Below are 14604 nucleotides of genomic sequence, written 5' to 3'. Positions count from 1 at the left end.
CTGCATTCTGTGGCTGCAAAGTCTTTGTGGGCCTGGTGATGGTATATTAGTATTATTTGTATACTATCATACTGTTTATTAATCTTTTGAATTGGCTTTTAATTTTATATTTTCCGTTTTCATTTTAATTTCAGTTTAACTTTTAGTAATGTTGTTATGTGCTTTTTGTAATTTTTATTTTTATTTATTACTAACTGCAATGTTCATAGACGTTTGCAATGAGTGCATAATTCAACAAAACATTATTAGCAAAACATTGCAAAGATGAAATTTTACAGGTTATTTGACCCAAAAAAGGCCCATTGCAGGAAACTTTTTTAATAATTATGGACTTCACATTAGGTTTGTACTCTCTCTAAACATCCAAAAAATCTAGGCTTTAAAAGTATTAGTGCCTCCAAAATGCTTTGAACTAAAAGGTCCAACTGCAGATATGAACTGGTGAGCACCAGAGATGGCTCAACCCTCTGTGTATTCTGTCAGGCGTGGGCAACAGTGCAACATAGTTAAGTATTACACCACAGTTCCTTTCCATACCTAAACTATTTGTAGCCCTTTATCAACTACAGCACACGTTAGAACATAGTGATTCACTTGAGTGGCTGGCAGATTTTCTTTAAACACCACTTTCTTCTCTCTTTTTTTTCTCACTTTCACACAGGCACAAACACTCATACACTGGAGGCTCTTTATAGCTTGTCCAGAGGAATGGAACGACACGGCCCATTGGTGGAAAGACATGGCCGGTTTTATTGACTGCTTATCAACTGCTTTAGTGCGAGTTCTTGACTCTGAGCTTCTGTATCTTGATGGCACTGCTCTTGATGTTCAAGGCATTTCCAGTAAGTCCATAAGCAACACTTTCCCTGCTGGGTGACGATCAGAGCATAGTAGTCAGTAAGTATATCTCTGACAAATAGGGATGGGAATCGTAAGGAATGTGCTGGTTCCGACTCTTGGTGTTTGATGACGCATGAAGCCTCACAAGCCCTAATTACTCATGATGTTGTACAGTTCTCGTCTTATGATGAGTTGGACACAGAAAAAGGTGGTCAGTGTGATTCAGTAAGTGAGTCAAGAATCAATTCAGTGAGTCATTCAATGTGATAACTGATGAGAGTCTTTTTTCGACTGATTAATTAAAAAGAATCAGCTCATAGAAGTCAAGTTGGATTTACTAGTATAGCGTTTTTTACAATAAACACTGTTTTAAAGCAGTTTTACAGAACATAATGTTAATGTTTATAATATCTTAATACCTTACGCATTTAATGAATTAGAGCTGGGACATTTTGGTGACGAAACAAGCATTTTAGATTTGGCATATAGCATAAATAACCCTAATCCTGTACAATGTGTAATTTGATGTAGGGTGAATTAAGGGTGACTGGGAAAGTTTTTGAATTTCCGCCTTAATTGTGTTTCTTGCTAAATTTAAAAACATCAGTCAAAGACATGATACATTTCTGTTATAGTTAAGATGTTTCCTATCCATTTAAACAGGAATGGTTTATATTACAATGAAAGGATGTGTGACATCTTTTATGTAAACTGAGCCAAAACACCTTTTTTGGTAACATTTGGGTGATTGGGTCACGACCTGGGAAAGCCCATCTTATCATTGTTTTAGAATAGTGTACACATATTTATTACACAAGTTAGTTCAAACTTATATAGAATATATAATATGATTTCCTTTTTCTGTGTAATCATTATTAAGAGTCCATGTTTACTTCTGTTCAACTTTTTCCACAATTCAGTACAACAACGCAAGTCCAAAAGTCATTGAAAAGTGTAAACAAGAAAGAAAAAACCCCAAATGGTTCAGGCCCAAAATTAATAAAAAAAAATATGTAAACTGACCTACCTATTTTTTATTTAATTATTTTTTTGGTAACAAAACATGAAAGGTTGGGTGGCCACATACCCAATAAACTGACAAACACATTTAGCCTGCAAAAACCTTGTTTTATTTCAGCATAATCCAGCTAGTTCTTGAACATGTTTGTGGTTGATTAGGGGTTGCACAAATGAAAAGGTTGGGAAATACCACTTTATAGCATATGCAATGCTTTAACAAGGTTAATCATTTTCTTAATTAGCCAAGCCTTCAAGCACTGTCCCAATCACCCCAAATCATGCTGGTACAAAATAAAAATAATAGCCTGATGTCGTCATACTCAGATTCTAGTCAGAATGTGAGTCTTATACTGCTCCATTGGGCTGTGATTATGGGGCGTGTTTCACCCGAACCAGGAAAGAAAATGCCTCTGCACTCAATTGGATCGACAAATGCCTTGATCGCGGCTCTCTGTTGCTCTTTTAAAATTAATGCGCTGTCTACATCTTCTATAACAGACGCGATGGCTGAATCTACACATCTAAATTATCCAGCGGCAGCCATTCTTTGTTGTAAACAAATTCAACCCAAGCGCTCTTTGGTGACGTGGATAATTATGTTAAGGTTGATCATCTATCCATCATGTTATAAAGCCCGCCCTGACAATTTGATTGGTCCGAACAGCTCTGGGACAAAAACGAGGACATTTTCAATAACTAAACAGGCCTCTGCGCATTGAAATGCTGTAACTCAGCGCGCAGCATTGTTACGGCAACGAACTGTTCTTTATTAAAAATTTTTTTTCTTATTTAGAAGACATTAAACCGTTAATTTAACGAACACGTTCAAAAACGCTGATTCATTAAAAGATAGATGTAATGAAACAATGTGTTAATTATTTTTAACTTTGAACTCCACTTTTCAAGGCTAAGCTGACCAGCAATGCGTGGCTGAAGCTAATGCTTCACTTAATAGAGACCAATGGCATTGATTCAATGCGTGACTCACTGATTTCTTCCCCCCGCGGGTTCCTCGCGCTGTGGAATGCTGACTAGCGCTGTCGCTGACGCCATTCATGGTAAATACCCTTAAACGTTAAAAGGATGATACAACAAATATTTAGCTTTCCTTGGACATGGCAACCTTTTCACGAATATGACTTGACCTCAAAGACAGACGCTTGTAATCCTCATTCACTTTCTGTTTAGGCTTAAGTGCATATCCGAAGCCACGAAGCCTCTGTACAAATCACCATGATAAACAGTATTGGGTTACACTTTATTTTAAGGTGTCATTGTTACAGTGTAATTATATAATTGAGTACTGAGTAACATTAAGCAACTGCTTGTACTTACTATAGGATTAGGGTAGGATTAGGATTTGGTTGAGGGTTAGTTGCATGTAATTATGCATCATTTACTGTTATTACTATGGTAATTACATGTAACATATGTAACAAGAACACTGTAAAATAAAGTGTTACCCAGTATTGTTATCATTATTAACTTATTTAAAGCTGCAGTCCGTAGTTTTTCCTCTGTTGCCATCTCTGTTTGAAATCTGCAATTGCAGTTATTTGCGGAATTATCAACTTTACGTGGTTGTGCCTCGGCACAGCACAGCGCGGATGAATCCAATGTTTTGAGGAGACTGTGCAGCTGTCAGTCGCCGCGCTGGTGTGGATACTGTCATTCAGAATCACAGATTCTACTTTTTGGAAGTATGACCAACATAAGAATTTTTATCGGAAAATGTAATCTGAACAACATCCACTTTTGTTCTGACCAACTAAGAGGGAAAAAGCATTGCGTTGGTTAAATCTAACGATCACTTATCATATAATGTCAAAACGTGCAAATTATACTTTGTTCTCAATTTGTTAATGTTAACAACATTTAATGCCCACAACATTTAATGCCCTTCAGATATTTATCCTCGTTTTCGCATGGGCCCGGTTGCAGTCTTTTTTTTTCCTGTAGTCACTCCAAAGTCCGAAGTCTTTTGCATTTTACAACTGGTGAATCTCCAGTTGTCACTGGTGATTGTCGTTTGAAGCTTTCTGGATCCGCCATCAAATTGATAAGTTTAATTATATCAAGTGTTGTGAGAAAAGGCTATAAATCTTCACCTCCAACATCCTCACACGCAATTTAGCCTACTAGCCGAGACACCTTCTTTGTGTGTACAGATGTGACGTAATGACGGAAAGACATGTTCGCATTTCCCGTGGAAATCCACACCACTGGAGTTAAACACATTATTACAAGCTTACCGTTTTGAATCGAGCTAAGGGAAGCAGATAGTTTTTAACACTGGCTGGTTATGTACTTGCTCAATTTATTTTGGATAATTTTTAACCCAAAAAAGTTACGCATCAAGCTTTAACATTCAATACACAATACACATGCACGAAGTTCAAAACAAGAAGTGTATAGCCTTATGAAAAAAAAAAAAACACATGATATTGCGGTTGCTGTGGTTACTTGCATTCCTCTGCGGTTGGCTTGTCAGTAGCGCGGTACTACAATATTGCGGTTATCACGACAGCCCTATGTCTCGCCCATCTACATTCTCACACACCAATGAGGGCATCCAATTTTGATTATGTGGTCTCACAGGTATAGGGCTCATCAAAATATTTTTTTCTCATTATGTGAGAAAATAAACTCTGTATAGTTATACTGTCCAATCTGACCTTTTCCCAATCACCCTTAATTCACCCTACTACATGTCCATAGGATACAAGCAATCGAACAGCTGAGATTTGCTATAGTATTTATCGCCTTATATAAGGATACTGTATGTATGCAGATTAAATTGGACATACTTATAAATACAACTTTATATAAAGAGCTGGGAGATAATATTATAAGAAATTTGTTTATGAGTCATTACTCAAATTTGTGTTTGCTTTGCATTAATAATGTAATGAACAGTGTTAATTATTTTGATTGTTTTTTTGTTGTTCTTTCTCTCTCATCACTTTCATTTAAGTTCAAACTGCGAACACACACACACACACACACACAACAAAATGACTCGGCTTCTCAGTAATAAGATAAACCATCCATACGCTGTCGTTTTTCATTATAATCTAAGCCAATAGAAAAAATTAAATGATTTTCATCTTTGCAAATGGCAAAAAGACAAAAATATCACTTAAGCAAGATTTATCATGTCTTAATAAGGAAGCACGACTTTTCACGCTTTCAAAAATTTAGCATCAAATATTGATCCAGTGTAGTGGATGCTTGATTTAGCACAGCAAGGTGTCCTCTCCTTCTCACAGCATTGTTTTAACAAGTATCCAGGCGAACGCAGCAGTCAGGCTTCAGGGACTAGAGAGACAGATAATATGCAGCGTGAATTCAAGATGAATTCGAATAAGAAAGAGAGCAGAAACCTGCAATGCGGTAGAAATCAAATCTCTCCTCCCTTAGCCTATCCTTCGCTCTTATCCGTCTTATACGTGCAATAGGGAGTCCATTCAATAATTTACAGCATTAGTATAATGAGTATACAAAGATTCACTCCCCTTATGATGATGTGTATACTCGGAGGTATTCCTGTCAGATGGGATTATGGATAGGGCTTCATGTTATGGCAAATACAAAGGTAATTAGGCCCGACTTGCTGATGTGAAGTGATGCAATGAATATAGACATCAGATCAGATCAAAAAGGCAAATGGAAAATTCTGATGAAATGGGTTCAAAGGTTTGCAATGTTGCCCAAGATGTATCACTACAATGGGACAATTACATAAAGAGCCAACAGAGACTGAATTTCAATTAAAAACACGGCACGACCGAGATAAGCTAAGTGCAAAACTCCTTTCTAATGGACAGGTGCAAGATAAAGGTTGATTTAGAAAAGAAGCGCATGAATCATAATTGAGCTTTGTGCTTGTTCCGACAAGGGTATAGGGATGACATTCATCCACCCACGGCAGGTTGTTTTTCTGTAATTTCCACCAATGCTGAATCCAGTGTTATGAGTGCCATGATAATCCGCTTAAGTCATGAATATGGAACACCTTAGTCATGACATTTTTGAAGTTGTTTGGGTTTTATGTCCCATCATGGCAAAGCTAATTTACATGTTATTTTGTGGGGAAATAGATTTAAATCAGGATTTGATGTGCTCTAATAATACTGTGTTGACAGGTACTGTGCCTGATGAAAAAGCAACTACGATTTGTATCCCCATAAGCCATGCTGCATATGACTGGAGATTGGTTTTACTCTAATTTGTTTAAAGGCAATATCAGTGGATCAAAAATAATCAAACCTCCAAAGAGAGACCCAAACCATTATTTTGCGTCATTCCTAATATGCAGTGCATTGTCATGCCATGGCTTCACATATTGCATACAGTACACATTTTAAGTTAAATATTATCACAATATCACATTTTAGTGAACATCGGGGTGATTTTTTAAAAAATTATTTCACTGATTTTCCTCCCTAGGTTTGAGTTGCCATATGTGTAATGTCATTGGATGCTCAATTTATACTTTTTTTCATTAAAATGTTTATTAAAAAGAAAACATAGTAACACTTTATAATAATTTTCATTAGTTAACATTCGTTAATGTATTAACTAACATGAACTAACAGTGAACAATACATGTGTTACTGTATTTATTAATCTGTGTTAGTTAATAAAAATTCAGATTGTTAGTTAATAAAAATTCATTCAAAATGTTTATTGTTTGTTCATATTTGTTCACATGTGTATTAACTAATGTTAACAAATACAACCTGGGATTTTATTTAATGTATTAGTAAATGTTGAAATTGATATGATTTAAGATTAATACATTCTGGAGAAGCATTGTTCATTCTTAGTTCATGTGAACTAAGGTAGTTAACAAAGGTTAACGAATGAACCTTATTGTAAAGTGTTACTGGAAATATGTTTTAGTTGGTAAATCTTTTTTTTTTTTCTTCCTTTTAGGTTTTTCTCTACAGGTCAAAAGGTAGAAGAAATCTGTTAGCATTCATATATGTGGCACTTGGTCGGCCAATGCATATAGCCCTGTAAGTACACAATTTAAAATCTGCCATCTCTTGGAGGAAAATTATATAATGACAACATTGATGACAGTATGAATGGCGCCACAAGCTGTAAAAGGCTGCAGACATGGGAAAATGTCCAAAACAGATATGGTCACTAGTAGAACAACTGCTTTATAAAAATATAAATATTTAAAACGTAATATACATACAGAATACATACAGAATACAACACAGAATACATACAGTGTTTCCCACATGATTTTGTGAGATTATGGAGATGGATGGCATCTAGCGAAAATGTTTTACATTTTAAAGTTAAATGACAGCAAAGTTAAGACCTCCAACCCCCTTTTAGTGACCAAATGAAACAGAATAATAAAAAAAGTATTTGAATTGATTTGTAGCTGGACTATAAGTGGACTCAAACATCTGAGGTGTGACAGTTTTCAGTCCACATCAAGTTTTTAGGAAGCCAAACAATTTTAATATAATAATAATAATATAATAATTTAAGATGAGCGATAATAACAATACGTTTCTTTGACAACAGATATACAAATTCTTCTCATTAAATTCAGTGAAATGTTGTAGAAATCTGTCCACAAAACATTGTGACAAAAAAATGAAATAAAAAATGACTAAAATCGTTTTCATATTTTAAAGTCCCAACACATGCAGAGATGGAGTTTGCTTCATTTATGAGAATTGAGTCTCTCTGAGATGCTAAAAACACTGGAGAATCATGCGCTGCACTTATATTTAATTAAATCGCAGCTTTTTAAAAGCAATTTGATAAGGGTACCAAGCCATATCGCGATTTGGATTTTTGCAGATGCCGAAGCAATGCTGCAAAACACAACGTTACAGATCTTTTATGTTGCTATGATTTCATTTTCTACCCTTTTGTAAAATTGTAAAAGCAAATTCCTTACAGTCACCATGAAATCAAACTGTATAGTTGCAGTGATTATTATAAACGATTTATCCATGCACATCATTCTGTTTTACAAATCGATATACCCTCATAAACTTTAATCAAAATAACTATGTCACTGCAACCTGTTACTCACATGAGATCACAGCAATAGCAAAAAAAATAAATAAAAACAACTTCTCATTTAAGAATCTGTTTCACTCGGATCTGCATCACAATAGGGAAGAAAAGTCTTCCAATTCATGCCGACTTTAATGACACCATCAATCCAGGAAGTGACATTTTTGGTGGGAAAAAACAAATACACACATTAGGTGTTGGCACTTGATTTATCAAATTCTGAGATTATTATTATATTTTATTGTGGTATTAATTGGTTTGTTGTAATGCTAAATTAATCCATCATCCAAACAAATCATTCAGGGTCAGGCTTCTTTTCACAGCACCAGACCTAATTTTTGATAAATATGTCAGAAATTCATTTGCGTGTGATGGCCATTCCGCTGTGTTCAGGAGGATTTCTTGCCTCTGTGCCAGAAAGAGAGGTAGATTGCTTACAAAATATGATATAGAGAAAAATGATCTAAAGCCCTCCATATTGTGTCACATATCAATGTGAGTGTCATAGACAATGTTCAACTCATACATCAATTCTTTGTTTATGGCTTTGATTTCGAAGAATCACTTTGCCAGCAGGCGTTCGAAAACGAAACATTGCCAGCAACATTGCCCCCCCCCGGCCAGATAAAAAAGGCACATCGCTTCTGCAATTATTCAAAAAAGGAGGTAATCACATTAAACACATAAACTTAAAAGACACACCGGCTCTTTGAATACAATCACCACCTGTTACCAGCGCTGCCGCTAAAAGCCATTCAGGGTAACAACAAAGCACATCAATGTGCCATGGCCACTGCTCAGGCTCAGAGCTGCCACCGTGTCCACCTGTAAAATGCTAATTTGACCCGGGTGAGTGTCCACACAGCGGGCATACAGATGAGCGCCCTGAATGACTGTCTGGCAAACAAAACCCATGTCTGAAAGGAATTTTTTTGTTGGATCATTTTATTCATGTGGCAATCTCTGTGGTCAGTGTAGACATTGGATTATGAAGCACTTTGAAGCTTTATTAGTGATATAATACTGTTTGTAAACAAAGCATATAGAAAATAGTTTTTTGTAACACATTTTAAACCATAAAAAGGCACTTTTTAAAACCAGTGTTGGTGGTCACATGCAGGATGTAGTCTAATTATATTTGATTAAAAAAAAAAGATAAGTGATGTAATACTTATCCATTTTACTCTTTTACCAATCAATGTTTTTTTTTTTTATCGGTATCATTCAATATAGGATGTTAAAGAGAACCTATTATGCTTTTTTACATTTTCAACTTTCTTCACTGTGTAATGTTTCTGTTTGGAACTGAAAACTGTGTAAAGTTACAAAACACAAAGTCACTCCAAAGGGAGTTATTCTCTATAACAGTAAGCACTGTTTCTAAACTCCCTGAAATGCCTTGATGGCATAGTCTTGAGTTTTCTTCTAGGAAACATTTAAATAATTCCCGCCCAAGACAAATGTAAAAAAAAAAAAAAAAAAAAAAAAAAATGGAGCAAGGCTTGATTTGTGTTATTATATTGTTGTAACTCTAGCGCTGCATCCGAAATTGAAATCTATAGTAGATGTAGGATGCAGCGCTAGAGTTTCAACAATATAATGTGATGACATAAACCGATGACGGTGGATTATGGAACATTCACTAATAGGGACGAAACATCAACAATATGCTTTACATTGACTATGGCCTGCCCATACTTTGACTACAAACTTGGTCCTCAAATCATTATGTATTTTGCAATACATGTAACTTTATAACGTTGCACTCTTTCTATAAGTTATAAATAGCTAGTAAGATAACGTTAAAGGATTAGTTCACTTTTAAAAAAACTTTTGCTGATAATTTACTCACCCCCATGCCATCCAAGATGGCCATGTATTTCTTTCTTCAGTCGAAAAGAAATTAAGGTTTTTGATGAAAACATTCCAGGCTTTTTCGCCATATAATGGACTTCAATAGGACACAAACGTTTCGAGGACCAAATGACAGTTTCAGTGCAGCTTCAAAGGGCTTTAAACGATACCAGACGATGAATAAGGGTCTTATCTAGCGAAACGATCGGTCATTTCAAAAATAAATAAAAAACTTTAAGTTTTATAAGCACAAATACTTGCCTTGCTCTGTTCTGTGATGCACTTTGTGATCCTGTTCGAACTCGTTCATCAAAATTAACAAATCTTTTTTTGAGTCATTTCGTTCGTTGAATGAATGAAATGACTCCGAAAAAGCCTAGTTCAAAATGAACAAATCTTTTTTCGAACGAAAAAAGATTCGTTCATTTGGATGAACGAGTTCGAACAGGAGAGTCACGAACGACGGTACGCGCTCGCGCTGTGCAAGAGAGGGGTGATCAGCGCGTACACGAGCGTGATTGACACTGCTAAGACATTCCTCCTGGCTCTGATTGGTTGTTTCTGACCAGGAGCGGTGTATTTCTGCAAATGGCAATAGGACCACAGGGAGGAGCCAGAGGAGCTTGATTTTTTCACAGATTATCTGTCTCATATTCTACTGTCAGGACATAATGACAGTTTTAGCAAATATTTGTTTACAAAAGTTACCTACTGGAGCTTTAATATATTTTTTTCCATGAATGAGTATTAAATTATTCCCAATAGTCCATTGTCTTAATCTCACAGCTTTTCTCTTGGTTGCGCTGCTTCCAGTATTGTATATTTATTTTAGCGCTTTTATCCAATTATATTTCAGCCATCATGTGTTGCCAGGGTAAAATACATCTGCCTTGAGGCCTTCAGAATCGACAGTGCGGGCGCCTGTAGCTTCAAATGAATGGAAATGAAACCGTTGCTTTAACCAATCAGATTTAATCAGCCAATCAGATTTCGATTTGACTGCACCGGGGCCATCTAGCAGGCGTACAATAACATCTGCATTTCCATGTCCTTTGATTGGGTGGTCAGAACGCGTACTATTACTGGTAGTCAGAGGCTGAGCTAACCGCATCTGTAGTGAACTGCATAAACTAAAATACATTCCTGTAGATTTAATAGTTTTTCAACCCACAAATTAATGTTTCTTTCCCTCCTCGACCCCCCGCAAGTTCAATACTACCGGAAAAGATCCCTTATTCAGCCTTATCCAGCTTAATGCAGAGTCACGGAACTCTATTCGATCTGTCCGGGTAACACAAGTGACTGTAATGTAACGTTATGCCACGAATGATTTTGAAGGCAAAAGTCCCGCTGATCTCATTGATTTCGTTCAAAACTCTGTGTGAGAGCATGGGTCAGCTGTTCAGATCGTCATGTGTTGCGGTGACTGTCCCTCTGTCCACTGCTTCTGTCGAGCGGACTCTTTTAGCACTAAAGCGAAGTAAAACTGATGCCAGAACGACAGGACAGACTCAACTTCAGCATTAGCCTCGATGGCGATAGAAAAGGTTGTTGACTGAAACGCACAGATAACCTGTACACCAGAGTCATTGAAGTCTTTTTGAGGAAAGAAATTAGGATGGATTTTGTGTGTCGTTAAAACATAATCAGTAGTTTTGGTGAGTAGGCTATAATGCTTTTTTTGCCCCCGTTTTTTCCGTGGTGAATAGGATTTTCTTCTTAATTTTTCTTGTAAATTTATGATCTTATGTTTTTTTTCAAACATTTAAACTATTGTAATGTCTGACAAGGAACTATTGTAACCCTTGAAGGACAAGACAAGAGAGGCTCCGTTTCTGGACTTCGGGACGCAAGAACCACTGTAGGCTACACTAACGCACAAGCCGAACTCACTCGCTCGTTTCTCTCTACCGGTCTTTTCCGAACTCATTGCATTAACCCTTTAACTGCCGGTGCAAGATAAAAACAACAATTTCACAACAATTATAGAGAGTCGGTGCGCTGCCACGCTATTAAAAGTTGTTAATTTACTGAAGGCCTAGGTATGAAATGCATGGCCCGCCACTGTGAAAAAGTGTATGCCAGCAGTATAGTATATGTCCGAATGCATAGTATTCGAAAAACAGTAGGCTAAAAGTTCACGGATGACCCACTACTACTCTGCCCTACAAAGGCAAAAGACCTTAAGTCGCTAGAGTGTGGAACTGAGAAAAATGACTTTAAAGTTTTTAGTTGTCCAGCCAAATGAATTATAGGTAGGAATCTGAAAATCTGGCAATTTAATGTTTTAGTAATGAAAATTATCTACATAAAAAAATATTGATCTCAAACTTGACCTTTGACCCCAATTTTGAAGTTACTGTACTCTGCCTTTGTATTGTCTGCAAAACGTGAGAAGTCATGCCAAGGCAAAGGGCAGTAACTTACACATTATCAATATTTGGTTGTTGATCACCATTAACAAAATCTTTATAGTAACACCAGTATTGTGTTTTATGGTTTGTTTGTGTATATGTTATGTAAGGTTGGTTCTGTAAAGCACTTTGATCAACTTTTTTTGTTTTAAAATGTGCTTTAGAAATAAAACGATTGATTGATTGATAATTTTGGATGATTTACAATTACTCTTAGCCATTATGGATATCATCTGATTTGGTTGCATCCTGATGGCATTATTAATTAATTAGACATGACACAATATCTCCATATCAGTAAAGAGTATCTTGTGTGCAGTAAAACTAACAGGTTGACTGCAGATAGGTGACACTGAATTATATGAATACATACAAGACAAGCATATTTGTAATAAGTAAACATATTCATTTAATTAATAATTGAAAAATGCAAAGATATAACAAGATATAAAACAAAGATATAGCAGATAGAACAACGGATCATGTACAAATTTAAAACACATGGAATGGGAATAAGGGAATAAGAGTAAATCATTTACAAGTAAGTGAACTTGGAATCCTGCATCCATTTAATGTTGTTTCAGGGTGTTCTCACTCCTCATCCTCCACAACTTCGCTTACAGGCAGTGAACACCAGAAAGCCCTCCTGTTTTGGGGCATAAAAGGACATAATTTTCCGATTATGTCGTTCTTTTTAGCCTCTTCAATCCCCCGGTCATGTGGTCTCAGGAGAGAGGGAACCTTCAGCTCGAACTTAGCCCGGAGGAAGTCCAACTCGGTAAAGTCAGCATCTACATGGTTTAGTTTGAAGAACAAGCTCCTTGAACCACGTCGCAGCTGGATCACTGACATCTCGCCCAACTTTGATGCCTTCTTGGTCTTAACACAGGAGTGCCCATCCTTCCAATTCAGCACATCTTCATTCCTCATTTCAACCACTTCCACCTTCCTGGAGTTTGAGGTTGTCACAACATTCACAAAATCCTCAAAGTCATACAGCACACCTCCAGGTCGCTTTTTCATCTCCAGCTCGACACCATGATGAAAACTGTCAGCACTCATGAATGTGTGTGCCTTTTCGAAGTATTTCAGAGTTATATCCTCCATGGAGGTTGTATCACCATTTACAAGGCAGACTAGGGAGGATAGCAAGCACCAATTCTTATTTTGGGCTGAACAGTTGTCCACCCAAAAGATGCAGTGGCCTATGTCCCTTTCTTTTTTTAGTGCAGTCACATAGGCCGAGGTGATCTCTGCTGCTCTTCGCCCTGCCGTGCCCTCATGCCAAACCACAGAGATGGTGTTTTTTTGGTCTTTTTTCTTGCCTACAGAGGCAAAGGTCTCATGGAATGCCACGATGCGTTTTGTGAAGATTGATGTTTTTAAACCGGCATACGAGGCAACATGATGACTTTTTGAAGGTCCACACTCTTCACCAATGTGTCCTCTGGCCAGTCCTTCTCTGCATCAGCCTGGTACATTATTCTGCTCTGCACGGCAGACTCTTTATGTCCAAGCCACCTCTGGCACTGCAAGCAGTCCATATCATGGCCATCCCCATCATGGTCAGTTTTCATGTGCTGATCCTGCAGTACGCACTCCTCACATTCCTCCTCTCCAAGCTTTGAAAAGCTGATCTTCTTATGTTTTACAGCTTTGCGGTAGCTTTCATAGGAGCAGCTGTTGCCTTTTTCCAAATAATCAGCATACATGAGCTTGATGTTAACGTCGCTAGGGAGATAGCGACGATGTGGGGCATGCTCTCTTCGGTAGTGGCTCACTGATGGGTGGAATGATTCAATGTGGTCGTAAAAAGGCTGCATGTCCAGCTTGTTGGATGGTGTATGTCTTCCTCTTTGGTCTCGTGTGATCACCTCAGTCCCATTCCCCATCACAGAGAGGACCAGGCTGTCATTCGCTGGGTGGTACCCCAAAGTGGCCAAGAAAAAAGTTTTACAGACCTGCTGTGGGACCTGATCTGCATTATTTAGCCTGTAAACAAAGGACCTGCACCGTCGACTTGTTTTTCCATCCACACAAACTGCTGCTGTTGGTAGCTGGCTGACACTGTGGAACATGAATGCACGTCTGTCTGTGTAGTTGATGTCCCAGTACCTCTTCCAGATCTCCTTACGCCTCTCCTCACTAAATTTGTCTGTGCATTTTCTTCTGCATTTACCAGGATCTCCCATTGGTGGGGCTTTGGCTGGAGCGAGGATGGGCTCTGGTTCTGGCAGTGGAGCGAGTGTGGGCTCTGGCAGTAGAGCTGTGGCTGGAGCTAGGGTGGGCTCTGGTGCTGGCAGTGGAGCGAGTGTGGGCTCTGGCAGTAGAGCTGTGGCTGGAGCTAGGGTGGGCTCTGGTGCTGGCAGTGGAGCGAGGGTCGGCTCTGGCAGTAGAGCTGTGGCTGGAGCTAGGGTGGGCT

The 14604-nt window shown here is 37.7% G+C and overlaps 1 long non-coding RNA gene across 2 annotated transcripts in view; it reads left to right on the top strand.

The window, feature by feature from the left end:
• Window positions 1-14604, top strand: part of LOC143749208 (uncharacterized) — an 80559-nt gene that overhangs the window by 24142 nt on the left and 41813 nt on the right. Inside the window, exons 1-2 of one of the 2 annotated variants that reach the window (XR_013206901.1) lie at window positions 694-842; window positions 6799-6881. This is a non-coding gene — a long non-coding RNA (uncharacterized LOC143749208). Of the gene's footprint in view, window positions 1-693; window positions 843-6798; window positions 6882-14604 lie in introns of those variants that run through there. The other variant, XR_013206900.1, reaches the window with a different exon arrangement.

Source organism: Siphateles boraxobius, unplaced genomic scaffold, assembly GCF_051911475.1.
Source record: "Siphateles boraxobius isolate OS27281-9 unplaced genomic scaffold, OSU_SipBor_1 24, whole genome shotgun sequence".
NCBI classification, from domain to species: domain Eukaryota; kingdom Metazoa; phylum Chordata; class Actinopteri; order Cypriniformes; family Leuciscidae; genus Siphateles; species Siphateles boraxobius.
This window is presented reverse-complemented; position numbering and strand designations above follow the sequence as displayed.